The following is a 23,556-nucleotide window of genomic DNA, read 5'->3' as shown; positions in this document are numbered from 1 at the left end:
GAAATCAAATAATTAGGACTAAGTAAGGACTGGAAAAGAAATCAGAAAATGAGAGAATAAAAGATAAGGCAAGAGCTAGTCATCATGACCTGCTTAATGTGATGCTGATTGCTTGGATTTAACTATTGTATGATCAATGATCTAAATGACAACAAGCAGAACAGATTTCTTTTCCCCCAGGTTTTGTTTTGTTTTGATTTTTAATCTAAAGTTTTATTTCAACGTCAGTTTATCCTAAGGTATGATGAAATAGAATACTCTGCCCTGGGCAACGGATGAGGGCGATTTCGGAAGAGAATACCTGACAGTTTGTCCAGCTCACTTGGTCTTACCCACTTCTCTATATGTATCTGGTCCTAGTCTTTAAATTTTGTCTCAATAAAATAGATATTCATTGTAAAGAGTAAACAGTAAAACATCTGGATTAAGTAAAAACGTAAAAACTTTCTCATTTCCCCACACCAAACCTACTCCTCTGGTGTAACTGCTATTAAAAAACAGTTTCATGTGTATCACTCCACATGGTTTTATGTGGGCATCTGTGTGTGTGTTCCTGTGTTCCTTTTCATAAAAATCGATCATACTATTCATACAGTTCTTTAATCTGGGTTTTTAAAAATTTAAATATAAATGATAGACATCTTTGCTTATTAGAACATGCGAATCTACTTAATTTTCTTTCCTACCAAATTTATCTATCCTTTTATTTTATTATTTCTTAGTTGAAGTATAGTTGCTGTACAATATTATATGTTACAGGTGTACAATATAGTGATTCACAACTTTTAAGGTTATGCCCCATTTATAGTTATTATAAAATTCTGGCTACATTCCCCATGTCGTACAATACATCCTTGTAGCCTACCTTATACCCAGTAATTTGTACCTCCCCCTCCCCTACCTCTCTGTTATGCTCCACCCCCTGCACTGGTAACCACTAGTTTGTTCTCTTTATCTGTGAGTCTGTGTGTTTTGTGTTATAGTCACTAGTCTGTTGTATTTTTTAGATTCCACATGCAGGTGATATCATACAGTATTTGTCTTTCTCTGTCTGACTTATTTCACTTAGCATAATGCCCTCCGAGTCCATCCCTGTTGCTGCAAATGGCAAAATTTCACTCTTTTTTGTGGCTGAGTAGTATTCCATTGTACATACAGATAAAGAGATGAATGGATACATACATCTATCATTTTAAATTGCCTGAACATACATAAATACATTCTTGTTGTAAAATCTATTTCAATTTTCACTGCTATCTATTCAGGACTTACAGGACGGAAGGTCTTATCATCAGACTCCACCCTGTGACCCACCCAAGTTTTCCCTCCTTTTTCTGCTCCTGCCTCTGCTTCCTCTGCCCACTGTATATCACACTGCAGCACAGTGGGCAAGTACAAAGGTATGGCATGACTAACCCTGAAGGGGATGGATTTCTAGGCAGAAGCAATTCACTGCTCAGGCTAAATCTCAGCCACAGTGCCATGTTATGATGTTTGACTGGCAAAGATATGAAGACATCTGAGGGCTGCCCCACCTCCTACCATTGCATCCTCGTTCATTTTTCTCCTCACCACCATCTCATCAAAATCATACCCTTAACCATGGAAAAGTTATGACTCTGCACTTCTCCATCATGCAACTAAAAATAAAGCAAAAATAAATATATTATTTTCTGCATTTGTAAAGTTTGTAATACTTGTCTGCTTTTTAAAAATTTGTGATTTATTGTGATTTATTTTTCACTCTAAAGAAATGCCCTTTTATATCTAATTTTATATATACTTATATCTAACACATTTTTATATCTAATTTTGTGGTCATGGTTTTGCCTTTTCCTCTTTAAAGAAACCCCAAGAACTCCATAAAACCTGGATATGTCTCTGACTATTATTTTTTTTATATCTGTACATATTTTGTAAGTCTTTCCAGATATATTGAATATTTACTAAAAGTGATAAGATTTTTCAAAAGAAAGGGAAAGCAAAGATTTTTGCCTTAGAAAAAATCCTGATCTGCTGTTCAATTCCAGTTCCAGCTTTAGGTTTACGTTTTCCTCCTGGTGCCTCAGTTCCTTTCTTAATACTTAATTCTAGTATCTGTGTTTCTATCTTATTTCTCCTTCTCACTCTTCACCTATTATTCCACCACACCTTCCAGCACACAGTCCTCCTTCATCTATTCCCTAAGCTAGAAAAGCATCGTTCATTAAAATTGTATTCTTACCTGTTCTGAAACCTAGGCTGCTGCTTGATTCCCCAGACACTTTGTTGCCGCCTGGATCCCTCTGTTGCCCTCTTGCAACATTACACCCATCACCTTCCAGGACTGACTGGATGCCTCTGGCAGGATGTCCCTGACCCCAGCTCTTCACTCTACTGCCCACTGCCAAGCACTTGCCTTACCACTAGTCTCACCCCAGGCCAGTTCCTGAGATGTTTATGGGACCATGCCTGTGTCTGACCTGGTCTTGGGGAGACTACCAGTCCCTTCCCAGAGACAGTAAGTACAATGGAGAGGTTACTTGCCTCTCTCCTACTGGCCTTATTTTCCATGAATACTAGTGGAATCATCCACTCTCTCAGGCTCCAAACCCAGAGTCCACTTTGATGTTGCCTTCTCTTTTGCTTCCTATATCCAGACTAATCTTGCCAACTCTTCATTTTTCCTTCCATTCAGTTTTTTTCTCTACTTCCATCATTTGTTTTCGAACATTTCTTGACAACAACATAATGATGATCATTATTTATATTATCAGTTTCTCTGGTCCAGACACTGTGCTAAGTGTTTTGCCTTTGTATTTCACTTGTCACAAAAACATGATGAGAAAGATGCTATTATGATCCATTTTTAGATTTATTTTTGTATGAGAAATTTAGCTTTAGAGATATAAACGGCAGAGCCAAACATCAAATTCAGGATATTTGGCAAGAGTATCCTAACTGCAACTAAGTCACTCCACTATTTGCCTGATCTGCCTAAACTATCACTTCCATATTTCTACATACTAACTTCTCAGTGGCTATCCAGTGTGGACAGGATAAAGTCCAAACTTCATTACATTAACCTTAGAGCTCAACTCTTTTTGTATACTCATGCCCTCCTCCTTTATCTAACCTTATTAAATTCCCACCTGTCCTTCAAAGAATTTCTCAGTTCTCATGTTTTCTGAGGCCATTCCCAAGTCCCCAACCCATAACCATCTCTTCAGTTTCTTAACAATAATTGTCATATGCTACTTTATATGGTTATTTATTATTTATTTATTTTTGCTTCTTCATATGATCATTTTTTTTCCTCCCCATTTAGTCTGAAACATCTCTAAAGGTAAATATAAGGGTCTTAACATATCATTTTATTCTTCACAACATTTACAGAAACATCTGTCATATAGTAGGAACTCAACAATTAAGTGTTCATTGATTTGCTGAATTTCCTACAGTAGACTGCTGGGTCTTATTTTAGTAATTCACAACAGTGATATATAAATTAATTTGAAAAGTTTTTAAATGTGGTCTTCTGGCACATTTCCCCCACAACAGACAACACTTCAGTGATGTCTCTCACACAGAGCTAATCACACCCCCCCCCAAGGCCACTCAAAAAGACAGTCTAACACAAGAGACTGAGTCATAGCATCAGGTGTTCTGACGTTCCCAGACGTTTTTGTCACCATTTCTTCCAAAGCAAATTGAAACTATTATTGAAAAGGAGCAACAGATTAAAAGAAGATGAGAAGTGAAATGAACCTGAAAGCAACCCAAAGGGTCAATTTTAAGGATGCTAAAGCAAACCCATTGCCTTGCTTTGAGTAGCTTTCAGCCTCCAAAAGACTTCTGGAAGGTTCAGGCACGAGAAACCAGGACTATGCAAAGGGACAGGCGACAGCTAAAGTGCCCAGGAGCTGTGTCATCAACACCATTTCCTAACTCTTGTCATACATCGTGGCAAAGGCAGTCATACCTCCTTTTCAGGGATACCAAGAGATTGATGGGGGTAGGCGGTTGGCCCTGGGAATTTCCATCAGTGATCCTGTAGCTACACCAATAAAACAATCTCTAGAAAGTTGATGCTGTCTCAGACTTAAGCAGTGTGAATATAAGCATCTTTAGAAAGCTCTGCTATTCTTATTGACTTAAAACATACATATGAAGTGAAAGCACTGCTTGCTATGCAAATTCAGCTTCCAGATCAGTCCACAATTTACCTTCCAGCCATTTTGTTGTCATTGAACCTGTTCTGTACTGAATTCTGGAGGGCCTCCATGGATAGGCAAATTTGTTGCCATCGATATCACTTCCCTTGCCATCCCTCTGGAGGAGGTAACATATTCAGTTTCTAAAAATTGCATCCTTTGGGAATCACCGAGCTCCTTCGAGACCACTGTTCCGTCACCATCATTGACCATCCCTCCTGTATGTAAGCTCACATCATCTAGATTTCCATCTCTCTCCATTTCCCTGTCAACTCCTTCAGGTCACCTCAACACAGTCCCAGAACACTGACTTACCATTTTCTTTTCTACTCTGTGCCTTATACATTCTAATATAAACAATGGCCCAACCAATAACCTACTCTCCTCAATTGCAATGACTTTTATTTCCATTTCTGTTAAAAAAAAAATTATGGCTACCTGGAGCTTCTTTACTTTTTAATTCTTACCTCAAAAGTTTATTTATCTGTCCATAGCTTTCTACACTGGCTCCCACTCCTATGTTCTATATTGTCTTAGGGTTCTCCAGGGAAGTAGAATCAATAGAATGTGTGGACGGACAGCTAGCTGGCTAGCTAGATCTATTTTAAGGAATTGGCTCATGCAGTTGTGGAGGGTGGCAAATCCACAGTCTGAAGAGTAGGTGTCTTAGTCCATTTAAGTTGCTGTAATAAGATATCACGGACTGGGTAGCTTATAAACAACAGAAATGTCTACAAATAACCCAATTTCATTCCTTTTTATGGCTGAGTAATATTCCATTATATATACATACCACATTTTCTGAAGTAAGTCAGAAAGAGAAAAGCAAATATTGTATATTAATGCATATTATGTGGAATCTAGAAAAATGGTACAGATGAACCTATTTGCAGGGGAGGAATAGAGATGCAGACATAGAGAACAGACCTGTGGACACAGAGGGGAAGGGGAGGGTGGGACCAACTGGGAGATTAGTATCGACATATATACACTACCATGTGTAAAATAGATAGCTAGTGGAAACCTGCTGTATAGCACAGGGAGCTCAGCTCAGAGCTCAGTGCTCTGTGATGACCTAGATGTGTATGATGGGGGGGCGGGGGTGGGGTGGGTGGGAGGTCCAAGAGGGAGGGGATATATGGATACATACAGCTGATTCACTTTGTTGTACAACAGAACCTAACACAACATTGTAAAGCAACTATACTCCAATTTAAAAAAAATATAAAATTAAAAAAATAATAAAATATGTGCATTTGAAATAAAAAAACAGAAATTTATTTCTTGTAGTTCTGGAGGCTGGGAAGTCCAAGATCAAGGTGCCAGCATGGTGGCATTCTTGTGAAGGCCCTCTTCCTTGTTCGTGGCTGGTGCCTTCTTACTGTGTCCTCACATAGTAGATGGGGCTAGGAATCTCTGTGGGGTCTCTTTTATAAAGCACTAACCCCATCCATAAGGGCTCCATCCTCATGATTTAAGCACCTCCCAAAGTCCCCACCTCCACCTCCTAATACCATCATCTTTGGGGATTAGGATGTCAACATATAAATTTGGGAGGTTCACAAACATTCAGACCATAGCAGTAGGACAGCAGTTTGCTAGCAGAATTCCCTCCCCATTAGGGGAGGGCCGTCTTTTTCTTAAGGCCTTCACCTAATTGGATGAGACCCTTCCGTATTATTATTATGGAGGGCAATCCACTTTACTCAGAGTCTACTGACTTAAACATTAATGCCAAACAAAAAAATATCTGCACAGAAGCATCTAGAATAATGTTTGGCCAAATATCTGCCTGCCGTGGCTTAGCCAAGTTAACAAACAAAAGTAACCATCTCACACATACCAGAGTCTGCTCTTTGAACTCACCAAGGCTTCTGGTGGCCCAAGAGCTCCTGTTGATCGGTTCCTTTCCAGCTTTACTCCTCTCTCTTTCTCGGCTGCACGTGTCTACTTTGTGATTACTCTCAAGACCCTTTCCTCAGCCTTTCTGTCTTTTCTGCTCCACGTTAACTCCCCATCTTCACTACCATCACTTACTCATATTCACCTCCTCTCCAACCACACCAAACAACTCACCCCTCCCAGCATGCACCCTGAACTTCACACCATTCATTGCCTGTAACGCCTGTTTACCATAACCGGTCATTCTCATTCAGCTGAGATATCTCAGCAGAGACATCAGCAAACCCCCATTCTCCCTTCCCAGGCACCGTTTACGCCTCCCTCTCTTAAACAGCCTTGGATCTGTATTCACACTGCCAATAACGTTGCTGTTCTCATTACTCAATTCTGAGCCTCATCTGGATATTGATTTCAACTTCATAATAAATTTGTGATCAAACGTATCTATCTTTAGGAAAGGCAATTGTACTTTTGTAAACTTAGGCAAGTTAAGTAAATTCTATTGGCTCCATTTCTCCATCTCTTTATTAGATACAAATAATAACAATACCTACCTTGCAGAGCCATTGTGAGGAATAAATGAGATTGTAAATCTAAAGTATGTAGAACAATACCTGGGATCTAGTGTGCGCTGGATGCATGGGAGCTATTACTGCTGTAACTAGAACCATCAGGTGTTTCCAATAACTTTCAGCAGGGGTGTGCTGGGGCCAACTCATTTGATTGTTAATATTTTAAGGAATTTAGAGATCCAGTTGGTAAACATGCCTATCATTAAAAATTAAATATTATAAACTTAGAATTCAATAAGCTGTATAAAAAATAAAGGTCATTAATACTCAAAATTCATCACATCCCACTTATTTTATTCTACTTTACTATTATTTACGCTCTTACAGTTATGTAACTCCATTGTAGCAACATGGTGGACATGCCATGGGATGGTGTGCTGATGTGCATCTCTTCCCAATTCCCTTTCAGGGATGCCATGTCGGTAGCTTGAAAAGGGTCAAGATAGCAATGTTTCACCACAGAAAGTATCTAACACTACAAATCAGGCCCTCATTTATTGTGTATTGATTGTTTAGGCTAAAAGTAATGGAGAAAACGTTAAAATGCAAATTACGCTTCACAGCGTATTGTATTGAGTGCCAAAGTGAAAGAGTTTCAATTTAATGAAATACAACTTTTGTACAGGGGTTACATCTAGTGCAATGATAAATCATATATCAGATTTCATAACAAAAGATTTATTGGGAAAGAGGTAGCAGGTTGGAATGTAACTTTTGTCAAATCATGGTTGAATTGCATACAAGAGTTCTACAAAAACTAAGAGAAGCATTCTGTGGGAATCAACTGGATATGTGGAATTTACAGAGCACTGTATATTTTATTATTATTTATAAATAGTGTACTATATATTCTTTATATATGTAAAATTTATAATAAATTTATGTACATATGTACATATATACACACACTTTTTTTTTTCCTAGGAGCCTTGTTGTGAAACTTTTACCAGCACACTGCTGCCTTCAGATTTTCTTACCAGCCAAAGGATATAAAAAGATAAAAATAGTTTTACCAAGGCTGGAAGTCATAGTGAAAGTAGATGGGGAAAAGGAAAAATGGGTATCACCTTAAATAAACAATGGAATCATTCAAATGAGAATATTTGAAATTAGTTATTATTATTATTATTTTTTTTTTTTTTTTTTTCGGTACGCGGCCTCTCACTGTTGTGGCCTCTCCCGTTGCGGAGCACAGGCTCTGGACGCACAGGCTCAGCGGCCATGGCTCACGGTCCCAGCCACTCCATGGCACGTGGGATCTTCCCAGACCGGGGCACGAACCTGTGTCCCCTGCATCGGCAGGTGGACTCTCAACCACTGTGCCACCAGGGAAGCCCTGAAATTAGTTATTATTAAGTAATAGAACTCAGAAGCTTAAAATAATGAGTTTTTGTTTGTTTTTATTGCTTATGAATCTACATTTCAGCTGTGTAGTTCTGACCATCTGATTCAGGTTTAACTGGACTCATACATGTATTCACAATCAGCTAGGGTGTCAGTGGGACTTAGCTGGTCAAGGATGGCTTCACTCACGTCAGGCAATGGTCTGGCTGTTGGCTGGGGTGATAGGAGTAATTGGGCTGTATGACTCCATCTACCAGTAGGATAGCCCCAGCTTATTTTCATAGTGTCTGGATAAGATTAACATAAGGCCTAGACTCAAAAGTGACATAAACTCACTTCCTCCTCATTCTGTTGGCTAAAGCAAGTCACAGATCTAGCTCAGATTCAGGCAGTAGGGAAATAAAGTCCACCTCTTAATGGTAGTCTGTGAAGTCACATTGCAAAGAGGGTGGATAAAGAGAGGCATGAACAATTGGAGTCAACAATCTACCACAATGTTTTCTGCCATCTCCATACATTCATCTCAGGATAGAGCTGAAATATTATTTATCTTGGGTAAGCCTATGATTGGGGTCAGGCCAGCTGTAATCAAACAAAAATCCTCTTTGTTTTTGGACTCTGGTCCTGTACTTGTTCCCCATTTTCTCAATATTAGCAAAATATCTAGACCTATTCTAGATATGGATAAAATAGCTAGAATTTATAGTCATGATTCCTCCATTCTCACAAAAAGAAGTCCATATAGTGTAAATAAGGAAGTAGAATCAAGTTATACAGGAAAAAATTTAAAGAGATTTAGTAGAATTAAGGAAGCCAAATAAAATTTAACATCCCAAACACCAAGAAAAATATGATCAAAATGCTGTGAATTTACAAAGGAGAAGTAGACACTCAAAATAAATATATAAAGGGAACAAAACGTAAGGGGAAAAAATGTATTGCTTTATTTCCAGATAGAAACCCTAAGGTTAGAAAGGAACTACACTGTGATAAAACCTTTTCTCTCCCTTGAATGCCCTTATCAAAATTTGTAAATTATATATTTATTTATTGGCTGGTGGTTTTGTTGATTTCTGTACACTTGGTACCTAACATAATATCTGGCTCTGTAAACACTTAAATATTGAAGTAAGACCTAGATGAATGAGATGAAAATGATATTCATAGAAAAATTAAAAACATGTATCCATTTCAGTAACATTTTCCTTTTAAGAATCACTTCCTACATAGTCTTCAAAAGTAAGACAGTAGAAAGAAAGGGCCCCTCCTAAATACTGGGAAACATTTGAAGATGACCATAGTTCTCTTCTTTGGGACGCTGCAGAAGAATTCCAGAACCGTACTAACCTTCACATCTATTCAAACTAATCAGCCTTGTTCTTTCTGCACAGCAGCATAATCTGAAAAAATAATACTCATGCATCTGTTTATAATGCTGTTATATGCAGATCACACTCACCAATTTGGTTCTCAATCACAGTAGTGACTATCTCTCAAGTATTTAGTCAATCATATAAAATAATCCTGCCCACTGATTGAGAATAGAATTAGGGAAGAAAGGAGAAAGGTGAAATTTTAATATTCATAGAGTGATTAAATGCAGGGACCTATCCTGGAGACCGTAAATACATCATCCCACTGGCTTCTCTAAAACAATTCTTCAGGATAAATAGTATAATCCCCATTTTACAGGTGAGAAATCTGAGGCTCCAAGAGGTCAAATAATTTGGTCATGTTTACAGTTCATAGGTGGCAGATGTGGGATTTGAACTCTAGCATGTCTGTCTGATTCTAAAGCTTTGGTTCATTCCACCTTTTAACTATACAATTTCATCTGCTCTATCTTCCATAATCAAGATGAGTCTGTTTCTGTTTTTAATCTTAATTGGGAAGAAGCTTTATAATTTGTTAGTGGAAACATAGTAGAAAAGAAAAAATAATTCCCAAGCGTCTCCTTCCATTGACGGTGCTTCTGGAAACACTCTCGGCCAAGAGTATGCCATGTTGCAGCCTCAGAAATGAACATTCTCACCAGCTGTGGTTCACGCTAAAGCAGAATGCTGATCCATGACTAAGATAAGCCCCTCTTTCTGCTAATGCAGATCCCAAATCTTGCTTTACCCCTAGTATTATTCATCCAATTCTGGTTGGCACTGGTCCTTGGCTCCACTCCCAGAATCAGTACATTCTCAAGCCAAACCAGTCTTCTATTTCATATTATGTCTGCTTTTCATGGTGGGAGTCTCAGAGAAAAGGAAACAGATATAGGCTATGTCAATAGAGCATATTGTAGGGTTGGGAGTGAAGTAATTTTAGAGGAAGTTTGAAATTTTGCTAAGTAATAGCAATTATGAAGTTAAAGCACAATTACATGCAACCGCCATATATAATATGAAAGAGAAAGATACTATAAACAAGTGGTAAGAGAAGACAGAGGTGGACATCATTGTGCACACAGGGATAAGAAAAAAGCCCTCCAAGGATTAATATAATTTCTTTCAGACTCAAGGCATTTTAATTCCACTCACTCTTCTATTTGACTAAATTGTTTTTATGCTCTATGCTATTCCTGGCCAAGTGCTCTCTAATCCAGTGCGTTTCAAACTCGAGTGCATGAAAATCACCCAGAGAATTTGTTACGAGGCAGATTCTAATCCAGTAGCTTTGGGATGGGGTCTGAGACTCTTCATTTCTAACAAGCTTGCAGGTGGTGTCCATGTTGCTGACTTGGAAACGCACTTTGAGTAGCAAGGCTTTTGTCCACAAGACACTCTCTTGGGGGGTAAGAGGAATAAGAAGATCTAGTATTAGAAAACGAGGTCAAAAAGAACACTTATATTTTACATTTTTAAAAAGTTCTCCACTTTGGACCATGAGCACAGACATTCCATATGAGACTGAGTTCAGAAACCTATTATGCTTGTCTTTTAAAAATAATATTTATTTATTTAGCTGATTTCTGGGATTTGAGAGCAGTTAGTTCCTCAAATGTTAGGTCTGTGTTTATGCAAATGAAAATGAATCTAGACTTTTACTTTCAAGAGTCCAATAAGATGTCCTCCCAAGTTCCTTCTGACTTGGCACATATACTTATATCCATATGAATATTTATTCATCTATACTATGTGAAACTATATGGCACTCTTTAGCCCCATTTAACTCTGTTTGTCTCTGTAGAATTAGTATTTTACAACTGAATCAAGTGAATGATGGACATTCAAGAAATTTTCCATGGATCTAGAAAATTTCCATGAATACATATATGTACAAATTGAGAACCCTTCATTCCTCATACATATATATACCAATAGTAGAAACATATATGTACAAATTGAGGTAGAAATAAAGATGATAAAAAAGAGTCCAATAAGATTATTTTTTTCTTATATGGATGAATTTATGAAGCCACAAAAATAAACATCAATTTCATTCATTTTGTATGGGCGTACATATGTCATCTAAATCAAAATTGTGGCTTTTAAGGTAAAAATACATACAGCACAATTTGGGGATTTCTTTTTGACAAGCAATAAGTTTCAGTCTAGCCAGTGATAACCTAGTCTAAGAAAAGGTTTCACCAATATATGAGGGACACAGATTTGCTCCCTCTTTACAGAAGCTTTACACCAGAAAGAAGAAATCCGGAATAAGATTTCTACTTGCAAAACAAAGCAATGTCTTTATCAGTGATGTAGTCACTTTTGATACTCCTTACTTCCCGGTTTAGAAAAGCAAGGCACATAGAGGTTAGTCACCTTGTTCAATGTGGCGCAGTCATCAGCTCCAGAGGAGGCATGAGTGTGAAAGTCACCCACCGACATTGATGCTGGAGTTCCCCACTTCAAACCACACTGTGGGCACACTTAGAGTCTACCCAATGTGGCTTTTCAGTCCTTGATTTCTTGCCCTCATGCATGTCATTGGTCCCTGTCTTTATGATTGATATGATGGGATTTTCCCAGGCAGTCTCTAACTCAGTTTGCCAAGGAGATGTTAAGATTTGGGTCCCAGGAAGAATAACTATCCTATTTTTCATCAGTAATTTTTCCCTGATCCACTGGTGTCCATAGTAAAATTCACTTGCTTCTTATCCCACCCCTGCCATCCATAAGGAGGGTTTGAGAAACCTCCAATCTTCCCCTCCCACACCAGCCCACTTCCACTGTTTTCCCGTGGTTACTTCCAGTCCCAACTCATGGAAGCACATGATTCTGTCACTCACCCAGGTCAGTTACTCAGAGTCAAGAAGGAAAGGAAAAGTGAACTGTCTTATATTGGAGAAACTTCTCCCTTTACAACAAAAACATCTGCTCTATCCTTCACAACTAGAATGATCAAGTAATTTACAGTCTGAATCAGGATACTTTTGAAAATGAAAGGGACTAGAGTAAAATTAGCCCCAGATTATAAGCATTAGTTGGAACTGGCCTGGGCCCCCGACAGCATATGGCCGCCCTGTCCATGGCATGCATGGGTCCCTTTGTGGACTGGTCTTGGAGAACACTGGGAAAGGTCTTGAATGCCAGGAGGTTTGGTGGACCCTGAGCGGTTACTATGAGTGAAATGTGGGCTTGAGCTTCTGGAAATACACCACATTATAACCTTCAGGTTCCAATTGGCTCAATAACTTTTAAGAACTTAAATTATAATGAACACACGCAGCGATATACGCAAAGCAGTGGATTGAAGGAAGAGCTAGGACATTTTCGTTTTTTGTTCTTGCTTCCAGTTGATTTAAAACCTCTTACTGTTAGATGTAAAACATTTTATGTTTGCTGAGTGCTTACATCAGAAGCCAGTGTTGATCAAGAGAAGAAAACCAGAAAAGTTTATATTTAATTACCTTTGGCTTCCCATTCCTGTTCTTTGTTTAAGAGCCAAACTTGTGTTTAATTTATAAAGGAAACAAGGTTTAGAAGTGATTAAATTATGCTAAGTAGGTGTTAAAATGCTTTTAATTGACAACCTTTTTTTTTCTTTTTTTTTGTCTGCACCGCGCGGCTTGTGGGATGTTAGTTCCCCGACCAGGGATTGATCCCAGGCCCCCAGCGTGAGAGCAGAGTCCTAACCACTGGACCACCAGGGAATTACCTACAACCCCTTTTAAAATACAAAAGTTCCCCTGTTGAGTGACATCTAATCACCTCAAGGACAATTACAACGACACAGAGGAGTGGGAAGCTGTATGGGTTTAAAGCTGCTTTACGGATTCCACTTCTAAAATATTTCCCTCTACTCCACAAATTCAATTTTTGCCTCAGGTCGTTTCCCAACTCTTAATCCTCTTCAGTTCAACTGCAGCCCCTGTTATCTTTTGCAAATGCTATTCTGAACCTGTAACTCTAGTTTAGATCCTCTCCAGGACACCCCTTAAAGAAATTCCAAGATCTTAAATCCAATTTACAAATGCCTGCATCCTCTCCACCACCAGCCTTATCACTGAGCAAGTAATTTGCTCTCATTTGTTGAATGTTTATAACTGAAGATAGAAAAAGATGTGGCCATGCCTCTCCCTCAAAGGAGGGGCTTTGAACGGATGATCACCCTACGAGTGTGAAGATGAACTGAGGCTTTCCAAAGGCTAGTGTGAGAACAACTTGCCGTTTTGTTTTGCTGAACTTGGTGGCAATTGGGGAAGCATCTAGAAGGAACCGAGAGGGGACAGAAAGTGATTCAGTCTAGAAAGCAGGTGGAGGAAGAGGATCTTAGACTGTAGAGAAGAGCTGAAAATTGCAGAAGGCTGGGAACATTGCATGGGAAGGGAAGGGAGAGGCCAAGAATGGAGAAGTTTCTGAACTATTTTTAAATCTCTTTCAGGTTGTAAGAGCTCATTCAAACAAGAGAAGGCTTATGTGTTGTGTCATAGATGTGGTCCCTCTGACTCAGTGATTCCCCATGTCGACTGCAGGTTGAAATAAGGAGGAGCTCTTTAAAATGCTAACGCCTAGGATTCATCTCCAGGTGTTCTGCTGCGTCTGCTGTCGGGTGGGGCTGAGACTGTATAGTGTTTAAAAGCCCCAGGTGACTCTTGTGAAGATTCAGTGAAATTACGCATATGAATGCGCTTTGCACAGCCCTTTCTAAAGGTTAGCTCTTATTGATGGGATTACTAAATCAATAGCCACTGAATTTCAAAGCAAAGGGGAGAAACAGCACAGTGATGGACTCTGCTAGGGCTTAAGCTCAGATCAGAATAAGTCTTTGTACTGAGTCTTGAAGCCAAAGTTAGATAAAGAAGGGGGGTCATGTAACCCAGGAAAAGGAAGAGCATATGAAAAGGCAGAAAGGTGAGAAATAACATATTCTATGCAAAATATATGTTTCATTTTCTCATTGAGTCAACGATTATTTATTGGATACTTAATCCATACTTATTGCACACTTAATCCTTGTTCACTGGGGGCATAAAGATAACTCTCAAGGAATTCACAGCCTGAGGCTGTCTTCTCCTCTACGGTGCTTAAAAGGGTGAGTTGGGGCTTCCGTGGTGGCGCAGTGGTTGAGAGTCCGCCTGCCAATGCAGGGGACGCGGGTTCACGCCCCGGTTCCAGGAAGATCCCATATGCCGCGGAGTGGCTGGACCCGTGAGCCATGGCCGCTGAGCCTGCGCGTCCAGAGCCTGTGCTCCGCAACGGGAGAGGCCACGACAGTGAGAGGCCCGCGTACCGAAAAAAAAACAAAAAACGGTGGGTTGGTCAAATAGTACTTTAAAGGCTCTGTTAGAGGAGCAAGTAGGGGACAGGAATGGCTTCAGACAGTGAAATTCTCATGCTTCAGCTAGCTAACCCAGAGCCAAAGAGATGGATGTCAGGAAGAAGGAACTTAAAAGTTCTAGTGTGATCAGGCTTCACAAGACTAAAAGGGGGTAATACATGATGGAGTGTCACATCCAGCCTCTTCCTGGCACACCGCAAAGTACTCTTCAAATCTGAGACAGCATTACCAATACTATTATTACTTATATTGACTCTTCAAAATGACATGTTAATAAATTGTTGAGAGGAAAAACTTTAACAAATGTCTAGTAAATATTAATGTCACAGAAACCGATAGAATTCATTTGATATTTAATGTATTGAAATTGAAATATTTATTCAGATCTTCAAATGGGAAGTGACCAAATTCTCCCAAATTTTAGTAGTTGCCTCAAATCCTTTGTAGATACATATATTCACAAACATATATACAGCCTTCTTGAAACTGCAGCTCTTCCCAGACATGTTTTTTCACCAGAATTTCCATTTTCCTAATGTATGAATTTGGAAATGAATGAATGTATGAATCAAGGGCAGATAAATGTATGAATCTTTACTCAGCCCAGGTAGAACCAGGACCAAGGACCAGGCAACCCCTGGGCACTGAGGCTGTTCCATAACAGTCCAAGAATTGACAGCAGAAGTTGGAGGATCAAGGAAGGTCAACTACAACACATAATAAGTTAATGCAGTGGTTTGCAAATACGGTCCTAGGACCAGCTACAACAGCATCTGGTGATAGAAATGCAGATTCTCAGCTCGCACTCAGTATGTACTGAATCAGACATTCTGAGGCTTGGATTCAGCAACCTGTGTTTTAACAAGCCCTCCAGGTGACTTGATGAATGCTAAAATTTCGGAACCAGATTAGTGGTTCCCACTCCTGGCTACTCATTGAATCTATTTAAGGCTAGGACTGCCATAAAAAATACCACAGACTGGGTGGCTTGAATGACAAATATTATTTTCTCACAATTCTGGAGGCTAGAAGTCTGAGGTCAAGGTGTCACCAGGGTGTATTTTTTTCTGAGGCCTCTTTCCTTGGCTTGTAGATGGCTTTCTTCTCCCTGCGTCTTCTTCACATGGTCTTCCCTCTGTGTCTCTGTGTCCTAATTTCCTCTTCTTATAAGAGTATCAGTCATATTAGATTCTGACCCACCCTAATGACCTCATTTTAACTTAATTACCTATTTAAAGACCCGATATTCAAATACAGTCACATTGGAGGTACTGGGTGTTAGGACTTCAACATATGAATTGGGAGTGGGGGGGAGACACAATTCAGCCCATAACAAGGAATTTTAATTTCTAAAAACAAAATCAATATTCCCTATGAGACCAACTAAATCTGAATTCCTAGGAGTGAGTCCCAGACACAGTATAAAAGTTCACTTGTGGCTCAAATGTGTAGCCAGGACTAAGAACAAGGCTATAACTGATAAAAGCCCAAAGAGGTGAGCACATGTCATGGGATGTGGTCATCAGTGGTCACCTGATGTGTAGCCAGGCAGGCAGACCAGGCAAAGATGGAGAGTGTTGTGAGGTATCAGGAACTCAACCACAGGAAGTCTGGCTTAGGGAAGCATATCCAGCTAAGCCCTGGGGCAAAAGTAGACAGGTTGAGGATTCAAATAATAGGTTTGAGGTCCAGGTGAGAGCCAGTTCACAAGAAAGCAATATCAGAACAGGTGCAAAAGATTAGAACTCAGCAGCCATCTACATAGCTGACTTGACTCTGGGAGCACAGGTGTCTGACCAGGGGGTCCTGGCCAGGAACTTGTCCCCAGGGCTAGAAGATGTAGTTGCAGGGACCCAAGATATGGCAGTGAAGGAAATCAGATGATGCCTGAGGCTTCTACCAGAATCCTGCCCTTAAATGCCTCCAAACCTCTATTTAGAGGGTTTATAGAAAAAGAAAACAAGACAAACAGCATCAACAATCAAACCACTGACCTGAAAATATAATGTGTGCATGGACTTCTAATGTTGTATAAAGAGCCATACAATTCTAGTGAATTCCTGGACTTTATTTCCTGTGGATGATACAACGTCTCAGAGTGGTTGATTAAACTTCCAGCCACCTTTGTCAAAGCCAATAATCTCTGCTTTGTTCTCCCTCAGAGAGGAAGCCAATCTTGTTCAAACTGTCATCATTAGCTCCATTTCCAACATTCCAAAATTAAAGGACTGTTGCAAAGAAACAAATGGAATCCAGGAACAACACACGATCTCTTTGAAAGAGCTCACTTCCTCACCCCATCCACTCACCTGGTCCAGAGATGGAAGCATTACAGGGAACCCAGCTGAGTAATAATATTATTGATTCCCTGTTAATCGGATTTTTCTTGAGTTCGCCAACAGTCAAGTGTTTACAATACTTCTCTTTTCAAAACAACTCAAAAGTCATTCCCAGCAGAGAAGCTAGAAACCAGAAAATCAATAATACAGGAACTGTTACTAAGGATTTTCATCTACCCAGCGAGGAGGATATTTATTTATAGAAAAACTGGCCACTCCAGTTTAGTGTGGTAATAACATGGTACGTCTAGTTCAAAGAGTGCCATGGTTGAACACAGCCTTGTATTATGCCCACTGTAAATGGTCTCTATGAGGAAAAGCCTATAATTTAGAAAGATTTGCCATGAATGATAAAGCCTGGGTCATTGTAACAGATACTTTTTACCAGCTCTATTTGTGGAGAGGGCATGTAAAAAGGAAGGAAAAAGGTTAGCTTCAGGAAACCTGAAGGGGAAAGTAAGCCTCATTTGGTTTTACCTACGTGAGAGCTACGTGACGCCCAACTTGAACCCTTGACGGTTGAAAACTTATTTCTTGCAAAGGCATAGACCTTTTAAAAATGGAATTTAAAACTTGAATTTAAAAAATTGTTGTACATGTTTTGCTCTCTGAAGAGTCATTTCCCCACTGTCCTAATTATACTTTGTCTCTCTTTACCTGCTCCTTGAGCTCTGGGGAAAACTATATATTCTTTCCAACTGCAGTTTTATAATAGGGTTTATCATTGAGTGGCAGTCAGGAAACACTGACCCAAAATGTCAAGCTATTTTGCAGAGAACTCCTTGGAGAATTGTTGTGTTGACCTTCTGTGGTGCATCCCATCAGTTTTGTAACTGGGAAAGCAGAAGATGCAAATTGCAGGTGTGGCTTCTCTGAAAATCCATGCAGCAATTGCTTAGGCTTATTTAAAAAATGATCACCAAATAAATACTCTGTCAGGAATTAGGGAATAGTCAATCTGAACTTTAGTCTCTCCATGCCTGTCTACCATTGTCACGTCCAGTTTCTATCAGACACTTGTGATGCATTCCCAAGGATGACATTTGTACAGTGGTATGCTGATAAAGGTTTCAAACTGGCTTTCCAGGGAAAATGGCCCTGATTTGTATTTTCGTGGTGTAAATATTCCCACATGGCCTATTTAAAGCTACCAGCATGAAGTCACTAAAAGCAGAGTTAGGAAGAGACCAGTTAGGAGGCAATACATAGCACTGTGTAGTATTTCCAGGATACAGATAAAATTAAAGTTAAAAAACAAACAAACCAACCCTCAGAAGCATACAGAAAAACAAAATGTAGTAAAAATAATTAGGAAGTGATGAGTTTTGAGTATTTATGTTTATGTCATTTAATTTTTTTATTGAAGTATAGTTGACTTACAATGTTGTGTTAGTTTCTGGTGTACAGCAAAGGGATTCAGTTATATATACATATATTCTTTTTCAGATTCTTTTCCCTGATAGGTTACTACAAAATATTGAGTATAGTTCCCTGTGCTCTACACTAGGTCCTAGCTGGTTATTAGGTCATTTAATTTTAATAATGGCTGTGTTTATTATCTAGCTTGCAAAATTTCAGAAAATCTAAAATTGGTTTCCGTTAAGCCAGTGGAAGCTAGCACCAGCACACCTCTGGTCCTCCAGAAAGTAAAGCCTAGATTTACGAATTAAAGGAGAACCTAGACCCACAATATCAAGCACTAGGTACTGTGCAAAATCTGAGCTTGTGAACAGAGATGAGACTGATCAAATAGCATGACAGAGTTGCAGGGGGGTGGTAAACCCAGAAAGGCCGAGGTCACCAACTGGTGATCTGGAGGTATGTTTTGTCGGGGAGTTCTGGTGCCACTGGGACAGCTTGTGCATTTTCCATGGCAGAAATCAGCTGGATCTGAGAGGTGGCTACCACCTTTGGGCAAGATCTGTGAACTCCAGTTTATCGCTCCTCAAGCCCCTCCCCATTGTCTCTCGCCCATGGCTCGGGTCATTCCTGTACAGACCTCTGAAGGTTAGAGCACTTCAGAATCAGCACTTCACTAAATACACCCTCTCCAGGGGCTTCTGCCTCATGGCCTTAAGTAACATCTACATGCTGACCCCTACATTTTTTTTTTTTTTTTGCGGTACGCGGGCCTCTCACTGCTGTGGCCTCTCCCGTTGCGGAGCACAGGCTCCGGACGCGCAGGCTCAGCGGCCATGGCTCACGGGCCCAGCTGCTCCGCGGCATGTGGGATCTTCCCGGACCGGGGCACGAACCCGTGTGCCCTGCATCGGCAGGTGGACTCTCAACCACTGTGCTACCGGGGAAGCCCCTTACATTTTTTTTTTTTTTTTTTTTTTTTTTTGGCCACGCCACACGGCTTGTGGGATCTTAGTTCCCTGACCAGGGATCAAACCCAGGTCCCAGCAACGAAAGCACAGAGTCCTAACCACTGGACCGCCAGGGAATTCCCTGCTCACTCCCACATTTGTGTCACCAGTCTGGACCTCGCTCAACTACAGATGCTCCTATCTTGCTGCCTACTCACCATATCTACTTGAATGTTAAAAGACAGCTCATACGTAACACGTCCCGACCTGAACTCCTACCTCAGACTCCCAGGAGGAACCACCAAGTCAGAAAATGGCTACTCCATCCTTCCAGCTTCCTGGCTAAAACTCACAGCCTCATCGTTGACCCCTCTCTTTGTCTCTTTCCCACATGCTATCCACCAGCAAATCTTGTCAGCTTCAAATTACATCCAGAAACTGAACTTTTTTTTTTTTAACTGCATCCAACACAGCTTCCATAATCTCTCCCCCGCACATGATTGCCTCCTAACTGGTCCCCGACTACTGTCCTTATCCATCCACAGCCCATTTGCAGAGCAGTGGGCGTGAGCCTTTTACAATTTATGTTCAGGCACGTATTTTCGCTGCTGAAAGACCTCAGTGTCTTCGCATTTCACTTAGAGTCACAGCCAGAGTCTTCAAGCCTTTGCTTCTGCTCATTCCTAACTGGATGTGCTTTCCCCAGATATCCCCATAGCCCTTGTCCCATGCCCTAGGCTTTTTTCCAAATGTGATCTCCTGACCTCTCTATTTAAAATTACCACCTCCAGCAAGATTCCCCCTTTTTAACTTTTTCTCCATAGCACTTATCAGCAGTATGATAAATTTTACTTAATTTGTTTTCTCCCAGCTAAAATGTAAGCTTCTTGAGGGCAGAGATTTCCGTCTTCTTTGTTCACTGTCAAATCCCCAGCACCTAGGAACAATGCCTACCATGGTAGGGACTCAATAAATATCAGTTGAAGGGATGGATATTCTGCCAGGTGGCATTAGAGATATTTCTTTTCTTTTTTAATTTTTATTTATTTTATTTTTGGCTGCATTGGGTCTTTGCTGCTGCACGCGGGCTTTCTCTAGTTGCGGCGAGCGGAGGCTACTCTTCATCGCGGTGGCTTCTCTTGTTGTGGAGCACGGGCTCTGGGCACGTGGGCTTCAGTAGTTGTGGTGCGCGGGCTCAGTAGTTGTGGCGCACAGGCTTACTTGCTCTGCGGCATGTGGGATCTTCCCGGACCAGGGATCGAACCCGTGTCCTCTGGATTGGCAGGTGGGTTCTTAACCACTGTGCCACCAGGGAAGTCCAGGAGGCATTAGAGATATTTCAACACGATTAGGGAGGAGTGTAGGAGGGGAGAGGGGAAGGGAAGGAGAAGGGAGTTGGGGGTAGAAGTAGGAAAATAGATCCTTTCACTGGGCAACTGAATCTTCAGATTTCCTGCTGAGTCAGTGAAGGTAGTGGAACTCTGGACACTCTAAGTGCCTTGGTGAGGAAGAGGGGAGTATGTAAAGAAAGGCTCTCCCAGAAAGATCATTGCTTGTGCAGTCAGGTAAATGCTGTTGCTGCTCTTAACTGTCGTTATTTTCTTGGGTATGTGGCTTAATCCCTCTGAGCCTCGTCTCCTTCTCCTTTCTGTGAATTTTCTGCTCCCTTCTATGCAACTGGCTCCTGTGGCATCTTTCAAGCCCTTGGCCTCTTAAATGTTGTCTCCAGCACCCCGCCCACCGCCCTCTTCTCTTCTGACTCTCTAGCCTGACCAGACCACTCTTTCGACCTCTGAGATTTTACTCCTGCTACTGCTCAGCCTGAAGACATCAGGCAAGTCCAATCTCACTGTCTTTTCAGATCAAACTGCCCGTGTGCTTCCATGCTTCTTTCTCACCCAGCTCTCTCAGAATTGCAAGATGCCATGAGAAAGCGTAAGACTTGGAGAGAGAGCTGAGTTCAACACAGGATCATCATTTCGTAGCCTGTTGACTTTATTTTTTTTTGGCCGCAGCATGCGGGATCCTAGTTCCCTGATCAGGGATATGGAACCTGATGTTCAGCACACACACCCATAAACTATGTACGTATGCTGAACATCTATTTACCTCTCTAGATCTACTCCCCAACTTTCTGCATCCTCCTCTGTGCCCCATGAGGTTGAGCTGGAGGGTCTCTGTCAAGGGCATCTTTGTCCTCTGTCTCTGGTCACGCGAATGGAGGTACTAGCAGGGGATGGGCTGCCTCTCTGGGAGGCTCAACTGGTCATCTTCTCTCTACTAAAAGCCACAGCTCCTGTCACATGGTTCTCTCTGCAGGGCTCTCTACTTCCTCTCTGGGAACTGGTAACCGCTGTCTGCTCTTGATAATGACTTCCTGCTATTATGAACTCTGCGGTGCTACACTATCTTGATTTTCCTTCCCCCGTCTGCTCCTTTGTAAATAATCCCTTTATTAAACTCTACTCAGTTTGAGCATGCTAACTGCTTCCTGCCTGAAACCCAATTGACAGTGTATGTCAGAGTACTTTGTGAAGTTACAACACGTCTTTAGCCTACATGCTTATTTTCCCCCTGCATCCCTAACAACTAGCCATGTTAAACATTTGAAAGAATAAAAAAAAAAATCCATTGTTCCAGATAAAATAAATCTGTTGCCTCCCAAACATCTCCTAGATACCTTGTAGGAACCTCCAAATGACATGTCTACTACTGACTCATCACCCTGCTCCTCCTTTTGTATTCCTAAACACTGTTGCTCACAAGATTGCCACCATTCTGATTGCCCATGGGAAAAGCTCAAGTCATGCTGATCTCCTCCTAGGACCTCCTCTCCAACCTGTAGAAGGGAACAGGAGTAAGGCAAATATGACGAGAGCTGGACAGAGTACGTGGCATTGATCGGGGTCCCACTCACTCGTCCTTCACCGCTATTTCCTCTGTGACGCTTTCCAGCACCCTCCACAGCTCTGGTCACAAATTGCTCTCACCTGATAAATACCACACAGCTTTGTTTTAGCCCACAGACCATACAGTGTAAAGATATACCCATCAGAGGGTAAAGATTTTTGAGGGTAAAAGTATGTCTTATTCATTGCTTATTCTGAACACTCAGCAGAGTTTCTGGCACATAGGAGATATTCAGTTAATGAATCAATAAAGGAGAGAGATGTAGAAAGAATTAAGTCTTACTGAAAAAATGGTATGTTGTTTTTCTGACTCTTTATGACCCAAAATTGGACACCAGTCACTTCGAAAGGGACCGACACTTTGCAGGATGACACTTTTCCCTCTTATTAGGCGTTCTTTGCTGAGCCTTTAATAAGAAGTATTAGCATTTCTCATCAGCACCAATGGACTAAAACCATTACCTGGTGCTAAGTGTCTCCGCCAGGTGAGCACCTTAGAGCTAGTGGAGAATTGAGGATGCCTACGTTGCTCCACAAGACTTTGCCTCTGTGATTTCCCTCCATCACCCTCAGTCTCAGGCCTCTCTCTCTAAGCTTCCAGGTTGAAGTCCCTTTGCTCTTTTCATTTGTTTGCTTGAACTACAGTTGTTCCCATCTGTTAGCTGTAGTGCAGTAACCATTTAAAGGCCTATCACACTTCCTCCTAGAGATAATTGTTGCTAACTAGGCATGAAAGAATACATTTGAATAACTGGTAGAAAAGTTTCAGGGATTTTTTTTGACCTGGAAAATAAAATCCCCAAACTTGATCATGTGTGAAAGTAAGCCATTTCAATGAAAGGACCTGATTTTGAAAAATGATCATTTGTCACTCAACTACCTGAACAGAGAAGGTGGTGAGGCTCAAGGCAGCAGAACGGAGATTCGTGTTTATGATTCCCTTGGTCCTGCCTTAATGGGTTCATGAGAATTGACTATAATGGACAAACAATGTTTCTGATGAGTGAGTTTACTGGTTAATTCGTAGAACATATGGCAGGCTTCCTCTGCCGGAGTATTTGGGCAAAGAAAAACAAATGAAACCCAAGAAGAAAGAAATGATATGACATAAAAACAATGTTTGAAGCAGACCAGAAAGGTCAACTAATTAGGGCTTTATTGATCTGGAAAAGAAGAAATCCGAGTTCTGTCCTAGGTACATCTGTGCAAAGCTCAGCTTCAAACTGAAGATGAAGACTGTCTCGTTAAAACCCAGTGGATGCTGTCCCTAGACT

The 23,556-nt window shown here is 40.8% G+C and overlaps 1 long non-coding RNA gene across 1 annotated transcript in view; it reads left to right on the top strand.

Annotated features, from left to right (window-relative positions):
- The window catches only part of LOC132530347 (uncharacterized), a 109,345-nt gene that overhangs the window by 51,708 nt on the left and 34,081 nt on the right, over positions 1-23,556 (top strand). The window lies entirely within an intron of this gene.

Source organism: Lagenorhynchus albirostris, chromosome 12 (assembly GCF_949774975.1).
Source record: "Lagenorhynchus albirostris chromosome 12, mLagAlb1.1, whole genome shotgun sequence".
Lineage (NCBI taxonomy): Eukaryota > Metazoa > Chordata > Mammalia > Artiodactyla > Delphinidae > Lagenorhynchus > Lagenorhynchus albirostris.
Note: the sequence above shows the minus strand (reverse complement) of the source record. Positions and strands in the feature narration are given on the sequence as shown.